Source organism: Pristiophorus japonicus, chromosome 10 (genome assembly GCF_044704955.1).
Source record: "Pristiophorus japonicus isolate sPriJap1 chromosome 10, sPriJap1.hap1, whole genome shotgun sequence".
Taxonomy (NCBI): Eukaryota; Metazoa; Chordata; class Chondrichthyes; family Pristiophoridae; genus Pristiophorus; species Pristiophorus japonicus.
Genome location: NC_091986.1, coordinates 99,930,072 through 99,951,140, shown reverse-complemented (window position 1 = coordinate 99,951,140; position 21,069 = coordinate 99,930,072). Strand labels below are relative to the sequence as shown.

Sequence of the window (21,069 nt, the reverse complement as noted above, 5' to 3'; positions counted from 1 at the left end):
GGCTGGGCAGGTCACCTACCTTCCCCCCGCCCCCCTCTCTGATCACAAACTGCAAAGAGAAAGGACAAATACCAGCAGTCGAAGTTCCTGGATTTGAGGAGGTCCCAAATACTTTCTTAAAATACATTTTAAATCTTGTACTTTTGCATTTTAGTCTAGCACAATCGCAACAATTCTATTGCTTCTGTGCATTTTACTTATATTTGTACCTCAGTTTCAAACAAATGACATTCGGGTAACAGAAGAGTTCATTCTGTTGCTGCTCTTTTTACATTCTTTATTTCTCATGTATTGCCCTCTTCCACTCTCGCCTAGTTGTGTAGATTACTCTGTAATTTACATCCTTAAAATAGCTTTGTAACCACAGAGAAAATTCAATTTGCAATGGTGAGGTAAAGATTAACTTAATTATTTAACTTTTAAGTACATGGGAACCTGGAGGTGACTTTCTCCTCACTGAAAGCCATGTGCCATTCCACACAGATGATGGGACGCAGTGTGATTGTGGCAACAGCTTAGTACAGCCGAAGCTATTTACATAAAGAATCAGTTCAGTCAAAGATAGTGGAGGAAGGGAAGCCCAGGAACTTCATCAAAAGTGGGTTCTGGGAAATAGAGGTAGGCAATATCTAAAATCTTTTACACACAGATCAAGCTCCTGATAGAACATCACTGCACACGTCGAGATATTTTCATTTCCGCCAGTAACTTTGATGCTTCACACAGTTTTGTAAGCTATATGTGCCCATGTCTCTCAAAAAGGGCCTGAACTAGCACATATCTTGAAAAAGACAATAGTTCATTGTTGTGTTGCATGTGGGTGTATATACATAAGTATGTGTTTTGAAAGTTATTCAATCTGACAAATAAAAGGACCAGCTCTCAAGCACTGACTGAAATGTGAAAGTGAACTGACTGATTGCTGAAATAAAAACAGAAAATGCTGGAAATACATAGGTCAGGCAGCATTCGTCAGATCATCAACCTGAAACTTTAACTTGGCTTCTGTCTCCACAGATGTTGCCTGATCTGCTGAGTATTTTCAGCATTTTAGATATTTAATTTTATCCAAAAGGACAGGCTAAGTGAATGGACAAAAATTTGGCAGATGGAGTATAGGGCCCAAGTTTCCACATGATTCGTGCCTGATTTTTAGGAGCAACTGGTGGAGAACGGACTATTTTAGAAATCGCAATTCTCCACATTTTTTTTTCTGCAGTTCTAGTCAGGTAGAACAGTTCTAGTTTAGAACAGAATTTTTTCTTCAAAAGGGGGCGTGTCCGACCACTGACGCCTGATTTGAAAGTTTCCACAGTGAAAATGTACTCCAAACTAAAGTAGAATGGCGCCAGTGAAGATTTTTGTAGAACTGAAAAAACCTGTTCTACACATTAAAAAATCAGGCACAGGTTACAAATTAGGCGTCCAGAACGAGGTGGGGGGGAAGGGAACTCATTAAATTCGACAATAAATCCTTATTTATACTTCTACAAATATTATACAAATAAATCCAACCTGAATAAACATTTATAAGCCAAGAAAAGATTAAATAAACCATCTTCCTACCTGTGTGAAAGTGCTTCAGCCAGGGAGAATTCTGCAGTTGTTCGTGCCGCTGAGCGAGAGAGGGAGGGAGAGAGAGAAGGGGAGAGAGAGAGAGCGAGAGCGAGAGCGAGAGAGAGAGAGAGAGAGAGAGGGAGGGGAGAGGGGGGGGGTCGGGGAACAGGAGCGGGTGTCGGGTCGGGGGGGGGGGAGCGGCGGGTCGGGGAGCGGGTCTCGGGGCGGGGGGGGAGAGCGGGTGTCGGGTCGGGGCGGGTCACGGGTCTCGGGTGTCGGGTCTCGGTCGGGGCGGGGGGGAGCGGGTCACGGGTCTCGGGTGTCGGGGGGGGGGGGGGGGAGCAAGTGTCGGGTCTGGTCGGGCGGGGAGCAGGAGCTGGCCGCGGGAGGAGCCTCATTCACGCAGCCCCAGTGAGGCCATTGGGCCAGGGCTAGGGGCTGCGTGCTTCGGGCCCCTCCCACACAGTTCGGCGCCTGGAGCTACTGCACTTGCGTGCCGACTCTAGCGCGCATGTGCAGAGGTCCCGGCACTGTTTTCAGCGCAGGGACCTGGCTCCGCCCCCCCCCACAGCTCGTGCCGGCTGCGCCGAGTGCCACAGGACCTGTAAGTCGGTGGAGAATACCGAGGATTTTTTTAGGCGCCGTTTTAGGCGCGAAAAACGGGCGCCCAGCTCGGAGGGGCGCCCGTTTTTTTTCTTGTGGAAACTTGGGCCCATAATGTTGGAAAGTGTGAGGTCATACACTTTGGCAGAAAAAAATCAAAGAGCAAGTTATTATTTAAATGGAGAAAGATTGTAAGATTGAGGGGGCTTGACAAGGTGGATGCAGAGAGGATGTTTCCATTGATGGGGGAGACGAGAACTAGAGGGCATGATCTTAGAATAAGGGGTCGCCTATTTAAAACAGAGATGAGGAGAAATTTCTTCTCTCTGAGGGTTGTAAATCTGTGGAATTCGCTGCCTCAGAGAGCTGTGGAAGCTGGGACATTGAATAAATTTAAGACAGAAATAGACAGATTCTTAAATGATAAGGGGTTATGGGGAGCGGGCGGGGAAGTGGAGCCGAGTCCATGATCAGATCAGCCATGATCTTATTGAATGGTGGAGCAGGCTTGAGGGGTCATATGGCCTACTCCTGTTCCTATTTCTTATGTTCTTATTGCTGATCTAAATGCAATAAATATATAAGAAGTCTGACACTTAAATCAGCTAGTAATGAACGTTTCTGGAATAAGGAATTACAAGACAAGAGTGTAGCAGGAGTTTCACAGTCTTGGGAATTGTTTTGCCATGAGGTAATGCCGATTTCTAAAATAGCCTCTGATGTAGTTAAAACCCTGGAAATTCGCTGGGATACTGACCCTCACGAGGGTCGGAACAGGGGCAGTAAAGTGTTGGTAGCCGTGAGTGTCGGCATTCGCGCCGTTTGGCAATTTCAGTGTGCCGGTACCAGCAGCGCAGAGGAGTACCGCCCGGGAGCGTTGCGCCGGTGTACAACGCCCCCAGTATCAACCCGATTTCAAAATTTGTTTTGCGCTGAACCCATAGCGCCCCATAGTGACTCTGCCAGAGAAAGCTGGCGTGCAGAGTTGTCCCGGCGGCAGTGAGGGAAGGAATGACTGCATGAGGTAATTGTGATTTTTTTTTTTGTGATTTAAGTTTATTTGGGTGAGTAATATCTCGGGAATGTTTTTTGTTCTGATTTTTTTTTTTTGCAGGGAGGCCTCTCTTAGGGCGCTACGAATCCGGCTCTTTAGCAACGGAAATTCAGTTGCTCACCTGGCCTAGCACCCTAAGATAAGTGTGGAACACTTCCCTTAACACTGCGCTCCACTGTCAGGGCGCAGCTGCTGAATTTTTTTTGCTGCCGATGCAAATCATTTCCCAGCGCTACATTTATCCACCGCCTGACATTACTGCCTCAAAAATCCCTCAACCTAATTTCCAGCCCTTACTTTACATTTTATTGGTATTATCTTATGTATGAAGAAATATTGTTGTTAATATTTTATGGTGTTAAAATTCGGTATCAACCTGTTTGGGGGCGGTAACTGAGGCGAGGCAGGACTTCTTGCGACTGGCGCGGAAGTCCCACCCCGGCCGCGAAATTGGGGGTACCGCCCCCGAGAGGAAGTGAAGCACAATGTTGAGCACCAAGCTTCCTCGTGGAGGCGGGACCAGGATGGTAAGCACCTGAATTTTCCAGCGCTACACATCCTTGCTGCATAGCGCTGGCACAAGTACAGGGCCCACCGCTTCCATTAAAGGGGAGGGCACGCTGCAAGTTCTGCAGTGAGGCAAGGGGCATCCACTATGCCACCTGGGATGCAGGGCACTGTGGACGTAGCCTGGCACAGAAGCGGAGTGCCGGGCTGCATCATCGCGGCACAGACCTCGAGAAATAGACAACGGAAGGCCAACCGGCAAAAAATGGTGCCACGCACCTCCCCGTTAATTTTCGCCCTGCAAGCAGAGTACGGCCCGGTTCGCGACTTGCGAAGCTGGTTCTGATATCGCATGCGGCAGCCTCACAGGACACTGCCTAATTTCCGCTGCGGGGCAAAAACGGATTGCTGTGCATGGCAATGACTTTATCATCACTGGCACAGCAGCCCGAGACGCTAACAGCAGGAGCGGCGTGCTGCCGGTTTTGCACTTCTGCTAATGCCTGCGCAATTTCGCGGGAGCTGGTAACCCCACCCCTACAGGCGAGAAATCGTTTGCACCCTTAACGAGAGGTGCGAACGATGCGAATTTCTCACACTATATGTTTTAAATGTGAACCAGTTTATGCCACTTCAAAATCAAAACAGAACTATTACTACAAGAAAAGTGGATAAAGTAAATGGCTACAATTCAAAATAGAGGTAAGATTAAATATTTTGGATGTGTATATCAGAGGGTGTTATATTCAAACAGTGTGATAGCCAATAATAGATATCAGCAATGATCTAATGAGATGAACAACTAACAGATTAGAATTCTCAAGCCCGGGTTCCTCAATGACTCCATGGTAAAGACAATCGGACGCAGTGTAAAACTGGCTGCCGATTTGCTAGAAGCCGGTTTCACGTTACTGGCAAAAATCAATTTCAGCATTTATAAATTTTGTCTAGTGGGGCTGAGACAGGAATCAGATCTCTGGATAAGGAGGCCAGTGTTTTTTTTAAACAAAAATTTTGCGCACATGAATGAAATAGGTCTGATGCTACAAATACAAACACAAAATGGGTCCATTGCCATGGACGATCCTCATTTAAAACTTGAAAACCAGACTTGTTGCATCAATTCCAAACTCCAGCTGCATTATGGGGTGGCCATTAAATCTGTACGAAAGTTAGTGACCTAATGAGCCCTGTGCGCAAGCTCCCACTGTCTGCCATCTGCATTGGGCCTCCTCGGCCACATTATAGGCCTCTGGCTTCCGTACCATAGAATACAGGGAGCGGACATTGCACTGAAGCCCATCAGGTGCCCACCATCACATACTGTGCAACTACCCACTCACATGAGAATCAGCCATATTGTAAACACTGAATTAAGATGGACTTCCATTAAAATTGATAGAAATGGAAGGAGCCTGGGAAGATTTGAGCTTTTTGAAGATCAGGTGCATGGTTGGCTGCAAAATAGTACTATTTTTGTGAAATGAAAAAGTATCTCCATAAAGGACATATTAGATGTAAAGATCCATCAGATTTTGAAGAATAAAAATCTATGCACACATTGGACCGTATATGGACGATTGTTAGTAAGCCAGTCAGAGAAAGTTCCAAGGCTCAGTTTTTTCTCTGCATGAGGCATTCGAAACCTCTGGCATTTCTGTATCTTTTGCAAGAAAGCATTTCAATCTAAAGATTCAAAGCACAGTCATCCTATATCCTTAAAATGTTCCAGTTTGCTCATGCTCGCTATTGTCCTAACAATTTCCTACCACAACATTCCTCGTATCAGTCACAATCGTGGCAAATTTGACAAAAGAACTATCACATAAGCCACACAGCTAGGCGTACAAGTCAGTGAAATATCTGAAGATACTGTTTATTTGTTGGGACCATACCGTAATAACCTTGTACTTCAATTAGTTTAGTCCCTCTATTCAAAGATACATCACACTGGAACATTAATTCTAATTTTATCATTAATTAATTAATGAAGCAGTATCATGATGGACTGGCCAGTCACCAATAATCCTAAGTTGTGGCCTTTTCAAACAATTTCTAACTTCTTAGTCCAGGTAAAATAATTTTATTCTTGATTTTTTTCTCCTGAGAATACAAGTTAAATTCATATTGACACAATAAAGCAGAATAGAAAAATTCTTCAAATGACAGACTCATCATAAGAAAAACAGAATGATAGACAGTAGTTATCTTTGGATGCATCCCCTCACATACAGTGCTGACAAAACATTGCTGCTACTCTACCCAAGGCTTACCTCTCCTGCGATCACCACCATATTTTCGGGGTCTCTCGCTAACCATCACTACTGACCTATATAAATACAGCCCGCTTTGGAGTAATATATCTCCGCTCGGCAGGACATTTTCAAGCGATTTTCGATTGAGTTCAACTGTCTCCAACTGACAACTGATTATACCTTTCAGTAAATCTGCTTTTTTGTCTGACTGAATTAGGCAATAGTAAATGAGAATGTGCATGCTCAGTGTTTGCTTTAGCACAGCAGGGATCATGCTGGCCTGGTACAAGATGCGGTGTAACATTTTGTTAAACATATGCTTTCCTGTTCATTAGATTATGGGTAGGGTGTAGGAGTTTAGCGTTTATCTCTTTGTGAGAACCTTTATATTTTCTGTTGCTAACTGATGCTCATGACTTCACAGCAGAACAGTGAAAGAATCTGAGACAGAGACAAACTGTGTAGAGTAGCAGCAATGTTTTGTCAGCATGGTTATTAGGCAGACTGAACATTATTTCTGACCTATTACCGAGGGTTGAATATTCCGATACTTATTTTCTATTATGACACCAAACAGTCACACTACAGCATCCCTGCTCTCCACACAGCCTCAATCAGATGGGCTTCAAATGTGTTCCTCCCCCATCACCCTGCACCACCCGCCCTCCCCCCACCCCATCCCCAGTTTTTCTCTGCAGCGTGGGCTACTGGCTCCAGTTACCCAACAGTAACCAGTCAAATCCGTATCGCTGTGGAAAAAATGTCTGAACAAGGTCATTTTTCATTATTTTAAGTATACCAACAAAATAGATGAAGGAATCATTTTCTATATTTGGAATTAGAGTGCCTGTCAGAAAATGGAACCAAAACAGATGGTCTGTCGTGCTGGTTTGCTGGAAAATACACCACAATATTGTATTCAGCATGATACATCTTCGAGTTACTCCATTGTAAAGTAATCACACATTCCAGAAAGCCTGAAAGCCTTGCTATAGTTCCTGCATAAAATAACAGCCAAACTCCGATTCTAGGCGGGTGCAGGTGAAATTGGTCTGTGCCAAGAGCGTGAAACAGGATCACTGCAAACCTGCAGCTCATTGTACACTGCACTCAATTTTCTTTTCCATCGAGGTCACTGGCGTAGACCAATTTTGCCTCTCGGTAATCTTTATGAACAGGACTATTTAACCATTTCCAGTGGCCAAGTCAAACAAACCAAACATTTTTTCCCCTTGTTCAAATATTAGTGGCCACACTGAACGCTGTGGGTTCAAGCCTCACTCCAGGAGTTGAGCATGCAATCTGGGCTGATACTTCAGTGCAGTACTGCGGGAGTGCTACATGGTCAGTTGAGCTGTCCTTCAGATGTGACATTGAACTGAGGCATCGTCGATTTTTCATGTGAATATTAAAGATCCCATGGTGCGATTCAAAGAAGAGCAGGGGGTTCTCTTGGTGCCCTCGCCAACATTCCTCCCAACAAACGCTGCCAAAAACAGATTCACAAATTGTGTGTCTCTATTTGTGGCATTTCATTGTGTACAAATTGATTGCTAGGTTTGCCTACATAACAGTGACTGTAAAGCACTTCTAAAGTAAGTTGTATGAATCGCTTTGTGATGTTGCTCACAGATGTGATAAGGTGTTATGAAAATGCAAGGCTTTCTTTTGTATAGGACGCTTAATGCCAGCAGTCAGGGCAGACTCTCAGCCCATTTCTGGATCCAAGCTCGAAAGGTGAAAGGCCAGTGCCCAACACACTGCACCATGGAGCTGAGGTACAGATCAGTTATGATCTCACTGAATGGCAGAACAGGTTCGAGGGGTTGAATAGCCTACTCCTGTTATTATATTCCTACGCACTATCCAGCACCCAGGACTTCAGAGGGTAAGGTGCTTTCATGAGAAATTGTTATACAAAATGAATGGCTGCTGTGAAATATTCTGCCCCTGTCCAGTCTCATTGATGTTTCATGTAAGACAAAGTAAGAAGCTCCCTTTTTCCCCATGACTTTTTCCCCTTCCCTCTTGAGGTGTTCAGGTGTTCACTTCTCACTGGGGTACAGTTCCACAGGCACCAGTCACCTCAATTCATTCACCCAAGCTGCCATCATTCGCAAGTAAGCCGTAACAGTATCTGCAGACTATTCAACAGTGGTGATAGTTGCGGGGGAGGGGGGCGGCAGTTAGACTCAGTATGGTCCTGTCCTCACCCAATGACACACGTGCCCAGCATTGGCTTCTGGATATTCAACAGGAGCAGGAAGCTTAGCTGATTTCCTTCCCTCTAAACTAGAGATACTGAACCCAAGTATATGCCCTACTACCAGCCAAACTAAGAACAGCCAGCTCAGATAAACTGAAGATCAAAGACAAGGCTTTCCCTAATCTGTATGGCTCAGCTACTCAGTGGATAAACTCACTGAACCATCAGGGGAGCAATGAAATGTTCTGTAATTGTACTCTTGGTTTCAAAAATTAAAACCAGGTAGAACAAGTCCTATGCTGTAACATTTAGTGGGCGGAGAATGAAACTGGCATTAACCATTACCCTCCTGATTCGTGCCCCATCTCGCCTTGTTTTGGTTTGATCATTTTGAATGTATGAGCTAGGTTTCCCTCCTATCCCAGCCCTTTCTACTAAATCCTTTCCAGCGGGTCGGTTTGTTGATTCCTATGCCCGCAGAATCCTTGTCCCAGCTCTTGAATTAAATCCATGTGTCTGTTTGCGGGTGATGGCTTTAGCAGAGGCAGTTAGTTGAGGTGGGACAGATTTGGCTGATTTCCGAGGAGAATGGTGGTTAATCTCCCTTCTGCCACTAGCTGTGTGGGGGTCTGTCTGATTACTGTATTTGTGGTCAATTGTTTGCATACACTTGTCACCACAACACTTTAACTCTTCAAGTACTGAATCTCTCCAGCTCCCTGCAAAGCAGAAGCCATTCAATTGCCTCACCTAACACCTTTAAGGAAAAGGGGAGAACGATTAAGAATTTACCAGGAGGTTAACTCAATGAGAGGGACTTCTGTGTATTGCGCAGCATTAGCAAAGCCACAGACCCCAAGGTTCAAAATCCGGTTTCATTTGTCAGTAGGGCAACAAGGTTGCCAGAAGTACTTAAAATGTTCAAAATAGTTTTCCTTTCCTTCCCTTTCTTTGATTCCTGACAGAAGTCTATAAATAGCTCAAGGAATTGCTGAAATGTCATTTTCCAGTAAACAATAGGCACTTTCTGACTCACACTTTCCTTTCACTCAGAGATTTATCAGCCTTGACTGAGTTTATGCAGCGATGTAAAATTGAATTCATACCACTCACCACTTCATCCCCTTCGGATACATTTTAATTATGTGGGTACCAAGGACACTTGTTTTAATATATTAAACAAAAACCTCAATATTAAAAAACAACCTCAAAGACCACAGAAGGGCACATGTCAAGTCAGAACAATGAAGTTTTGTGCAATATTATAACTAAATATTATAAAAAGAGTAATTCATTGGCCATGGAGAGCTTCAGGACATCCTGAGAATGTGTTATGGTGCTACATAAAAACATGTGCTTTCCTTTTTATTTTTGAAAAGTAACCGCTGCAGGGCAGAAAACTTGATGGAAACAGTTCCCAGAAATGATTTCTCATCAGTCTTCCCTCTGCCCTCACTGGAGGTGACCATGATATGAACAACCACTTCATGGATAGGATTGATGTATGTGGCAATGTTAAAAAAAAAAAGGTCTTTACTCAGGAAGGAAGTTAGCTGTTAGTAAAAGTGCAGTCATCACACTCAGATCTCTAGATCCAGGTCAATGTCAGCTATTTCTTTCATCAGAGCTGCCATAATAGGACTATTACACAAGAACTGCCAAATGATATGGCCCCTTTATACTACAGCATTGACCACAGCAACAGAATTTAAACACTGTACTGCTGCTGCTCTGGAAACACTGACATTTACCTCAAGGAGTAGTAGTCAAGATTCCATCCTCATCTTCATCCTGCTCTTTGAAGACATCATCCATAGCCATGGGATCAGCTTCCAAATATATACTGATGTCACTCAACTCTACCTCTCCAGCCCCTCTTGTCATTGCCTTTGAGCTGACATGCTGCTTGTCCAGCATCGAGTCAAAGACCATCTATTTCGAGCTCCATAACATCGCCCGCCTCAATCTCTACTTCAACCCATCCGTTGCTGAAAGCTTCACTCATAGCTTTGTCACCTGCAGACTCTATTCCTCCAATGCACTCGTGATCAGCCTCCAATCTACCACCCTCCGTAAACTACAGCTCATTTAAATCTCTTCTGCCCGTATCCTATAGCACACCAAGGCCTGCTTGCCCATCAAACTTATCCTGGAGTTTGAAACCCTCTGTGGCCTTGCCTCTTCCTACCTCTAACCTCCTCCAGCCCTACAACTCGCCCCACCCTCACAACTCTCTTCTGTTATTCGGACTCCAACTTTTTGTGCATCCCACTCCCTTTGCCTCTCCAACAACCTCTCAAGGCCCTCCTTAAGATCCACCTCATTGACCACTGCTGTTTTCCTTACACCTCTGAAATGGCTCGGGACATTTTTCTGTATTAAAGGCACTATATACATGCAAGTTGGTGATGTTATTTTCTGTCATACTTTTGGCAGCAAATATAAACCTCGTTGTCAGCCACACCAGTCACCACTGTTTTCTGGCCACTGAGAAAGTTTCAGTGAACAGAAAAAACAAAATGATCGATAACTTTCAAACAACTGTGAAAACTCCAGCAGATTACAGATTTGCTTCTATCTGATTGTGCAATACAAAACAGGAATCAGGGAACACTTTCTTCAGACATCAAACAAGACACAGCTAAGTATCAGACCAATTTCACATCAGGTTTATATTGCTGTGAATCAGACCTTTGTGGCAGAGATGAAGAAAAAAGTTTGGCAAAAGCCTAAAAAACCCAAAATTATTTATACATTATAGGCCCAGGTGAGACAAATCTGTGGTGTGGCAAATTGGGAGCAAGTGCCTGAACTTCAAGTGTCACAATTTGCAACTAATATGGAGAACCATGGATGGGAGCAATTGCACAAAAGATAATCTCATTGAGGACTCCAGACGTCAGATCATATTTTTGTAACTACTCAAGTGCTGGCAGTCCTCTGATACCTTACCCAAATGGTCACTTTGTGTATGAGCCAAAGAGTGAATGCCAGCAGTTTTTTTATGATAGGGGCAACACATTAGAACCCAATCTTGTCCTCACTTGGCAGCCACAGATCTATCTAAACAATCTGATATTTTTGTACAATGCATCAAATGTCCAACCTATCTTTACGGCAATGCAAAGTCTCCAACCTGTCTATTCAAGACAAACCCTTCAACCGGTCTGTAGGACAAGGTAAAGTGTCCAGGTGTAAAGCACCCTGACTGGCTCAAATTTTATATATTCCCAACCATCTGCATACGTGGACCCCAAGTACTGTGCTGCCCAGCTTCTGCCCTGTGATACTCATCAGCCTTACCACAGGATAGCTACAAATGTATTATAATAAACAATATATCCAAAAGGTATCACTGTGATATTTTTGAATCAGAGTATTATAAGAATTACAATATCAAGTCTTATCAGCTGTAGATGCATTCATATGTTAAAGGAGAGGGAAACTGGAAGATCCTTTCAATCTAAAGCAGATTGGGCCAGACTTTCCACGTTGTAAAACAGCTCTGTTTTTTGGCATTATTTCCGATTAACGGAATATTTTTTAGGCCGAAATAATGCAAAAAAAATAAGTTACGCCAAAATACCTCAGTTTTTAAGGATGGAGCTAAATTTTTTCGCCTTAAAAATAACCTCCATTCTGCGATTGCCCAACACTTGAAGCAGTTAGGTTTCCAGGGTAATGCGAGTCACAATTGCAACTCAGCAGAGATTTCGGCCACCGTGTTACAGAATCATCATAACCATAAACTACCTAGGCAACAGGAACGATTTAGGAAGGAGTGGCTGATTTCACCCATCTCTGAATTTTGAATTAAAAGTAATTTAAAACTGAAGCTGCCTATTAGAACTGGCTCGGTGTGAGCAGCAGAATCTCGGATGTCGCCCATGTCGGGTCGGGTCGGCGCGCTGGTTCCTTGGGCTAGAAATAGGATCCCGCCCAAATACGGGCACAGGACAGAGAAATCCGATGTTTTACTTCAACCCTGGCTATGGTTCTGTAATGGAGAATCATTCTTTCCCATTCTTGTTCAACAAAAGATGAAATCATCACTATAGGTTTCCTGGGGTTTATAGCGTAATGTTGCCTCTGTTGGCATGGCAAATGAACCAGCTGAAGACAAGGAATAGAGAGTATTTATTATTCCTTTATAAAATGTAAGTTTTGTTCCCTCCCAAAGCTTTAACTTTTAGCTCCATTTCCCAAGATGGCCCCGTTATCGCCGATTTCCATCTGACTCCACCAGGTAAGGCAAGCTTTGTAAAAGTGGTATTTAACACTGTCCTTAAAAATATCCTTATTGGTGAAACTCGCAAAAAATTGTGTTATCGTTGGGTTTGACCCTGAGTGACGTCACAAAAACGGTTCTCAAAAAAAAAATCATCCCTTATTTTATTTATTTATTTATTATTTATTTTTTTATTTTTTTTAAGGACGGCGTTACACCACTGGCAAAACTAGCAAAATGGCCCTAAATTTATTTAACTCCAAAAAAACCTTTAAGTTCCAAAAAATGGAGAAAAAAAATGGCAAAAGGAAAAATAAACAAAAAGAAATTGGATTACACTTTACTCTAAATAGGAGATTTCTCCCCATCTAACAGTTTATTCCTTCTAAAGCACTGATTCAGGCTGAAGGATAGTTCCATCGGCACCAACTGTCCTCCAGTCCCTTGCCAAAGTAACTATTCGATATATGTAAACCGAAACGTTGAAGGTTACCATGCTATTTAACCATAAGGGGCCTGACAAATGCTCACACATATGCAGAAGTCATTAATTGCCAATCAGACCAATGATTAACTCAATTGTTAAACGCTGGGTACGTATAACATAAAGATCATGAGGTCAATTCCTGGTCTGTGCTGAATTAGCCCATTTCAGGCAGGGTGGCAATAATGGTGTTACAGTTGGCCTCGGCACTCCTGGCTAATGAGGGTAAAAATCAGCCAGAGTTTCAATCCTCATCCATATGTAGTGACCCATGTTGGCAGTGCACAGGTGTATAATGTAGCTGAGGACTGGATTAGATTTACTTGTAATGTTCGTTTTGGTCAACATTCACTGTCTGGGTTCACACTTGAAGAATGGCCATTAGGTTGAGGTACCAAAGAGTGATCAGTGCCCATAAAATTGTTCCGAGCAAGCCTTCAGGAGAAGGGGTAAAATAGATGGCGGGGCGGGGGGGGGAGGGTGTGGGAGAGGAAAATCACCTGTACAATCTGTATGGCTCAGTACCACAACATACATTAAGAAAACTTGCCTATTGAGAGAGCGGTTTGTACCAGCATATTTCATTTCAAAAGATCAGAGAAACTCTCTTTTATGTTCATAAACACTGAACCAATGACATAAGTGAGGCACAAAGATGCAGAGCCTGGTTGCTAGATACCACGCAAAAGAAAATTAAACAACATTTTTCCAATTGCTGTAGGAGGGAAAACAACCCCTAGTCTTCACCTCTTGCTATGTGGGTCAAAGTTCACAGAACCATACTACATCACTGCACATCACCACACATCTGTTGTACATCAATAAAAGAAAACAAAGCCGCTGCTGGTGAGAGAGTGCTAGATGCCCAGAGCTGAAAAACTCCCATCAAGCAACTGAATATCTGCACAATACACGCCTTCTTCATTGGATGTGACATAAAGCACTGAAGCTCGATCTCCAGGGTGGAGAGTCACACCCTAAATGTTAACATATTCTCCTTCAAATTCTGACTAACCCATTGTGCATCTTTTCATGTTTTTATTACAAAGTGACATCGACTGTGGACAAGAAGTGGTGCATGGGCCAAACCACCTCAGGAGGTAAAGGGAAAGGGGAGCAAAGTGGAGTATATAAAGAGAGGTTAAATTTGACATTAGATATCGGAAAATAAAAGATGTAACAAGAAAGTCATAAACACTGTACAAATTTGCATTGGGGAGTTAATTTACAGCAGTGCACTATGCTTTCTTGGTTACGGTGAACTCAAGATCAACATCAAAGCACTGTACTCAACTGGTTTCATGTTTATACTATTAATCCTCAGTTGACTGTAACCAGAACTGAACTGAATAACCCAGACCGATTTAAAACTACATTTTTATTTAGGCTGCCATTGGGGAGTTTCCACGAGAACACAGTATGTGTACTGGGAAGACTAACAGCCATGCCAGCAATGTCACGATCTCTGATATCACTAGTTTTTCTATTAACCTCACCAGCAGTGACAGCACCAACCTTCCCATTAACATCACCATCCGTGCACCTGCACCAGGAGGCTTATGCATTCACAGCTCGAGATCGATTGTCCCTTGTATCAGTCAGTTACATATATCAACGATCTGATCATTATTGTACTGCTCGCCAACAGTTAAACTCCAGGTTCTGACAAACATCTCATTTTTAGGTCAAAGTGACGACTTTCAAAGAACATGTTACTCGCTGGATGTATACACTACTGATTACATCATGTAAAGTTTGTGAACCACAGTTTGTATCGGAGAAAATTTTCGAAGCTAGCACATTTAAAATAAAAAACACATTGATTCTGGAAGTTAGAGAATCAAATCAGACACTGCTTTATCCCTAACGCTCCATCATCTTAATCCTAAATAGATCAGCTCCATTCTGGCGGTTTAGTATTGTCTGTCTGATTCTTCAAAAGGAGATAATGTAGGTTTGAAGAATACAATCCGATAAGCTAAGAATATTTTGCTTTTTTTTATTGTTGACATATCTGTTCCAAGAACCTGTTGTATCTCTGTATCCAGAGGTCAAGTAAGCCATTGATCGGACACCAACTAGTTTGGCCTTACTTATTCCTATTGCTGTACCCAGAGGTCAAGTAACTCTTTCATAGTACATGAACACGGACTCGTGCACTAGGCTGCTCCTTGTTCCTACTGCTGACTGACTGCTCAAATCATTCATCCAGTCTTTCACTCCTTTCTTAAGTTGGCAACTCACTGACGTCAGTGAAAAGGAATACAATTGATGCAGTTTTACAGTTGCATCATTTACTGTTGCCTAAATTAAGAATTGTTCCTAGCCATCCAGCCAAATTTATAAATACAGGTGTGCATGCTGACAGGGGTGTAAGGATATCATCACGCGAAATATCACATAAACCTTTTCCCCAACTACACGAATCACTGAAAGTTAACATGCAAGTACAGCAAGCAATTAAGAAAGCAAATGGTATGTTGGCCTTTATTACAAGAGGATTTGAGTATGAGTAAAGTGGGCCGAAATTGCCCTTCTCCCCAAACGGGGCACACATTCCGACTTACTTGATGATTTACCGCCCCAATCGATAGGGCGGTGATTGGAGCGATTTTGGCCTCTTTTTGTGAGCGATTGATTCCATTAGGGCGGTGTTTCAGGTGGCAGCGGGGTGGAAGTGGGTCGGGAGCGAGGCAGAAGACGGGCAATGTCGTCAGCGCGACGCAGACGTGCCGTGTCGCGTTGACCCATAGTAATGTCCCACCCCTTCAGTTAAAGGGGAGGGCCGCTATGAGCTCTGCAGCCACTTTAGTGGCGCCCACTGGGCCACCAGGGAAGGTTTCGGCCGGGTCAGCAGTCTGGCACCCAAGAGAGGGTGCTGAGCTGCCTGTTGGCGGTCCTGCCGAACCCGTGGCCGCCATTGTCAGAGTCGGCCGACAATTAATATAAAATGGCAGCCGCGGTGGTGCGTCTGCTTCTTTAAGGGGCCTTACTGCCGGGGAAAGCTGTTGGGGGCATTGACAAGCGGCGGCTCCGCTCCCGTGGGGCAATTTCTCTTGCGGGGCGGAAAGGGGTCGCCGCCGGGCGGTAAGGGGTCAGCTTGTGGCCGACGGGGCGGGAACACGGGCGGGGTGGTAACCTTCTCCGCCAGAAAAAGGGATGAGGGCAATGTCCCGAATGTTGGCCACTCTGCCCCGACTGAGCAGTAATTTCTTTCCGCCCCGGCTCTTAAAAAAAGAGGCAATTTCAGCCCAAGATGTCTTACTGCAATTATATAGGGCTCTGGTGAGACCGCACCTGGAGTATTGTGTACAGTTTTGGTCTCCTTACCTAAGGAAGAATATACTTGCCTTACAGAGAGTGCAACGAAGGTTCACCAGACTGATTCCTGGGATGGGGTTAATTGTCCTATGAGGAGAGATTGAGTAGACTAGGTCTATATTCTCCAGAGTTTAGAAGAATGAGAGATGATCGCACTGATACATACAAAATTCTTACAAGGCTTGACAGGGTAGATGCAGGGAGGATGTTTCCTCTAGCTGGGGAATCTAGAGCCAGGGGTCACAGACTCAAAATAAGGGGTGAGCCATTTAGGACATTGAGGAGAAATTTCTTCACTTAGAGGATGGTGAATCTTTGGAATTCTCTACCCCAGAGGGATGTGGAGGCTCAGTCGGGTGAGTATATTCAAGACAGAGATCGATCGATTTTTGGATATTAAGGGAATCAAGGCATATGGGGATAGTGTAGGAAAGTGGAGTTGAGGTAGAAGATCAGCCATGATCTTATTGAATGACAGAGCTGCTGTGTCCCCTCAGGTCAGCCTGGTCTCCACTGGACCAAGACCTTGCTCTATCAAGCCCGTATGGTAGCTGGTGTATAACGACCACCCCATGCTAAACGAACTCACGCACAGGCATCTTCCACACTTTAAGATGAAATTCGGGACCTGGAACGTCAGGACCCTCATGGACAATCCTAACAGCAACAGCAGCACTGCTATCATTGCCCGGGAACTCAGGCTCTTCAACACTGACATAGCCGCCCTAAGCGAGACCCGGTGGGCAGGGGAAGGTCAGCTCAAAGAACAAGGTGGTGGCTATACCTTCTTCTGGAAAGGCAAACCAGAAGCAGAACGCCACCTCCATGGGTTTGGCTTCGTCATAGAAAACAAACTAGTAGGCAGTCTCAGAGACTCCTCCTGTGGGATAAACGAACGCCTCATGACTCTTCGGCTCACCTTAGCCCGGAACCAGTGCGCTACGTTCATCAGTGCATACGCCCCAACACTGAAAGCTACAGACGAGACCAAAGAGTAATTCTACTTAAGCCTCAAACAATCCCTGTCCCGAGTTCAAACGAGTGGCAAGCTGATCTTTCAACGCCAGAGTCGGAAAGGACACCGACATCTGGGGAGGTGTGATTGGCAGAGAGGAGGTAGGGAAAGCCAACAATGGCAGCCTCCTCCTGACAAAATGCTTAGAACACTGCCTCGTCTTAACTAATCCCCTGTTCCGTCAAAAGGACAAATATAAAGCTTCATGGCAACGCTCCAAGCACTGGCATCTGCTAGACTATGTCATCGGCCAAGTGAGGGACCGCAAAGATGTGTGCATCACCCGTGCCATGACAGGAGCCAACGAATGCTGGACGGACCACCACCTAATTCGCTATGTCATCACCAGCAACATTGCCCCAAAACAGCGCCATCATCAGAAACATTGCCGCAGGAAAATCAACGCCGGTGCACTCAAAGATCCTGCTAAGAAAGCCCTATTCAGCCAACACCTCGCTACCAACCTGACAACTCCCAGTGACCCAGAGACGCAATGTCCACCGTGACTGGTCAACCCTCAAAGGCTTCCGTGATCAGCACTTGTGAAGAGACGCTCAGTCACTCAACCAGGAAACGCCAAGACTGGTTCGACGAGAACGACCAGGAGATCCAGGAGCTAATATGCAGCAAGCGCTAGGCATTCTTGGATTGGAAGCAGCAACACAATTCGAAGGCAAGAAAGCAGCCCTACAGATGTCTGAAGGCCGAGGTTCAACAAAAAACCCATGACCTAAAGAACAGATGGTGAGTGGAGAAAGCTCAAGAAATCCAGCAGCTAGCCGATAACCACGACGTGCAAGGATTCTTCAGCACAATCAAGACCACCTATGGCCTAAGCACCCATGGCCCTACCCCACTACTGGCCAAGAACGGAGAGGTGCTCATTCAGGACAGAGAGGCAATCAGTGCCCGCTGGAAGGAGCACTTCGAGGATCTCCTCAACCGAGCCTCTGTCTTCGATGTGAGTGTCTGAGACTCCATCTCACAGCATGCCACCCGCCACTATCTCAGCACAACCCCAGCCCGGCAGGAGGTTGAAAAGGTCATCCGACAACTGAAGAGCAAGTCATCAGGAGTAGATGGAATCCCCGCCAAAGCACTAAAACATGGCGGAGCAGCACTATTGGTGTGGATCCATGACTTCATCTCTCTTATCTGGAAGGAGGAGATCATGCTCGGAGATCTCAGATGCTGTAATCGTGACCATTTTCAAGAAAGGTGACAAGTCCGACTGCAGTAACTACAGAGGAAACTCCTGCTGTCGATCACCGGGAAATTCATCGCAAGAATCTCCTGTATCGCCTTCTTCCTGTGGCTGAAGAACTCCTCCCAGAGTCGCAATGCGGATTCCGCCCACTAAGGGGCACAATGAACATGATCTTCACCGCGTGGCAGATACAAGAGAAATGCAGGGAACAGCACCAACCCCTGTACATGATCTTCTTCGACCTCACAAAAGCCTTTGACACTGTCAACCATGAGGGATTATGGAGCATCCTCCTCAGATTCAGCTGCCCTCAAAAGTTTGTCACCATTCTCCGTCTGCTCCACGATGACATGCAAGCCGTGATCCTGACCAACAGATCCACCACAGACCCATTCCACATTCAGACAGGGGTCAAGCAAGGCTGTGTCATCACACCAAAGCCCTTCTCAATCATCCTTGCTGAAATGCTCCATCTCACCCTTGGCAAGCTCCCTGCTGGAGTGGAGCTAAATCACAGCACAAACGGGAATCTGTTCAACCTCTGCCACCTCCAGGCCAGATCCAAGGTCGTCCCATCCTCCTCATCGAACTACAGTATGCAGACAAAGCCTGCGTCTGCGCACATTTGGAGGCCGAAATCCAAGCCATTGTCAACACCTTCACCAAGATATACGAGAGCATGGGCCTTACACTAAACATCCGTAAGACAAAGGTCCTCTATCAACCTGCCCCCACCACACAGCAGTGCTCCCCAGTTATCAAAATCCACGACAAGGCCTTGGATAACGTGGACCATTTTCCATATCTTGGGAGCCTACTGTCATCAAGGGCAGACATCGACAACGAGGCACAACACTGCCTACAGTGTGCCAGCGCAGCCTTCGGTCGCCTGAGGAAGAGAATGTTTGAAGACCAGGACCTCAAACCCAGCACCAAGCTCATGTTCTACAGAGCAATGGTGATAGCAGCCCTCCTATATGGCTCAGAGACATGGACTATGTACAGCAGGCACCCCAAAGCACAGGAGAAGTACCACCAACGCTGCCTCCGCAAGATCCTGCAAATCTACTGGCAGGATAGGCGCACCAACATCAATGTCCTAGCTCAGGCCAATATCCCCAGCATCGAAGCACTGACCACTCTCGATCAGCTCCGCTGGCCGGGCTACATCACCTGCATGCCCGACATGAGACTCCCAAAACAAGCGCTCTACTTGGAGCTCTGACATGGCAAGCGAGCCCCGGGTGGGCAGAGGAAACACTTCAAGGACACCCTCAAAGCCTCCTTGAAAAAATGTAACATCCCCACCGACACCTGGAAATCCCTGGTCCAAGACCGCCCAAAATAGAGGAAAAGCACCCGGGAAGCGCTGAACACCTAGAGTCTCTTCGCCAAGAGCAAGCTGAAGCCAAGTGTCGACAGCAGAAGGAGCAGGCGGCAACCCAGGCACCCCACCCATCCGTTCCTTCAACCACCGTCTGCCCCACCTGTGACAGAGACTGTAGGTCCCGCATTGGACTCTTCAGTCATAGAAACATAGAAAGTAGGTGCAGGAGTAGGCCATTCGGCCCTTCAAGCCTGCAGCATCATTCAATAATATCATGGCTGATCATTCACCTCAACACCCTTTTCCTGCTTTCTCTCCATACCCCTTGATGCCTTTAGCCGTCAGGGCCATATCTAACTCCCTCTTGAATATATCTAACGAACTGGCATCAATAATTCTCTGCGGTAGAGAATTCCAGAGGTTAACAACTCTCTGAGTGAAGAAGTTTCTCCTCATCTTGGTCCTAAATGGCTTACCCCTTATCCTTAGACTGTGACTCTGCTTCTGGACTTCCCCAACATCGGGAACATTCTTCCTGCATCTAACCTGTCCAGTCCTGTCAGAATTTTAGATGTTTCTATGAGATTCCCTCTCATTCTTCTAAACCCCAGTGAATATAGGCCCAGTCGATCCAGTCTCTCCTCATACGCCATCCTGCGAATCAGTCTGGTGAACCTTCGCTGCACTCCCTCAATAGCAAGAATGTCCTTCCTCAGATTAGGAGACCAAAACTGAACACAATATTCCATGTGAGGCCTCACCAAGGCCCGAGACAACTGCAGTAAGACCTCCCTGCTCCTTAACTCAAATCCCCTAGCTATGAAGGCCAACATGCCATTTGCCTTCTTCATCGCCTGCTGCACCTGCATGCCAACCTTTAATGACTGATGTACCATGACACCCAGGTCTTATTGCACCTCCCCTTTTCCTAATCTGCCACCACAGATAATATTCTGCCTTCATGTTTTTGCCAATGAAGTGAATAACCTCACATTTATCCACATTATACTGCATCTGCCATGCATTTGCCCACTCACGTAACCTGTTCAAGTCACCCTGCAGCCTCTTAGCATCCTCCTCACAGCTCACACCGCCACCCAGCTTAGTGTCGTCTGCAAACTTGAAGATATTACACTCAATTCCTTCATCTAGAATCATTTATGTATATTGTAAAGAGCTGGGGTCCCAGCAGTGAGCGCTGCGATACCCCACTAGTCACTGCCTGCCATTCTGAGAAGGACCCGTTTACCCCTACTCTCTGCTTCCTGTCTGCCAACTAGTTCTCTATCCATGTCAATACATTAC

The 21,069-nt window shown here is 45.4% G+C and overlaps 1 protein-coding gene across 1 annotated transcript in view; it reads right to left on the bottom strand.

Moving 5' to 3' along the window:
• maml2 (mastermind like transcriptional coactivator 2) overlaps positions 1–21,069 on the bottom strand; it is a 474,463-nt gene that overhangs the window by 368,499 nt on the left and 84,895 nt on the right. The gene's annotated exons all lie outside the window — the stretch shown is intronic.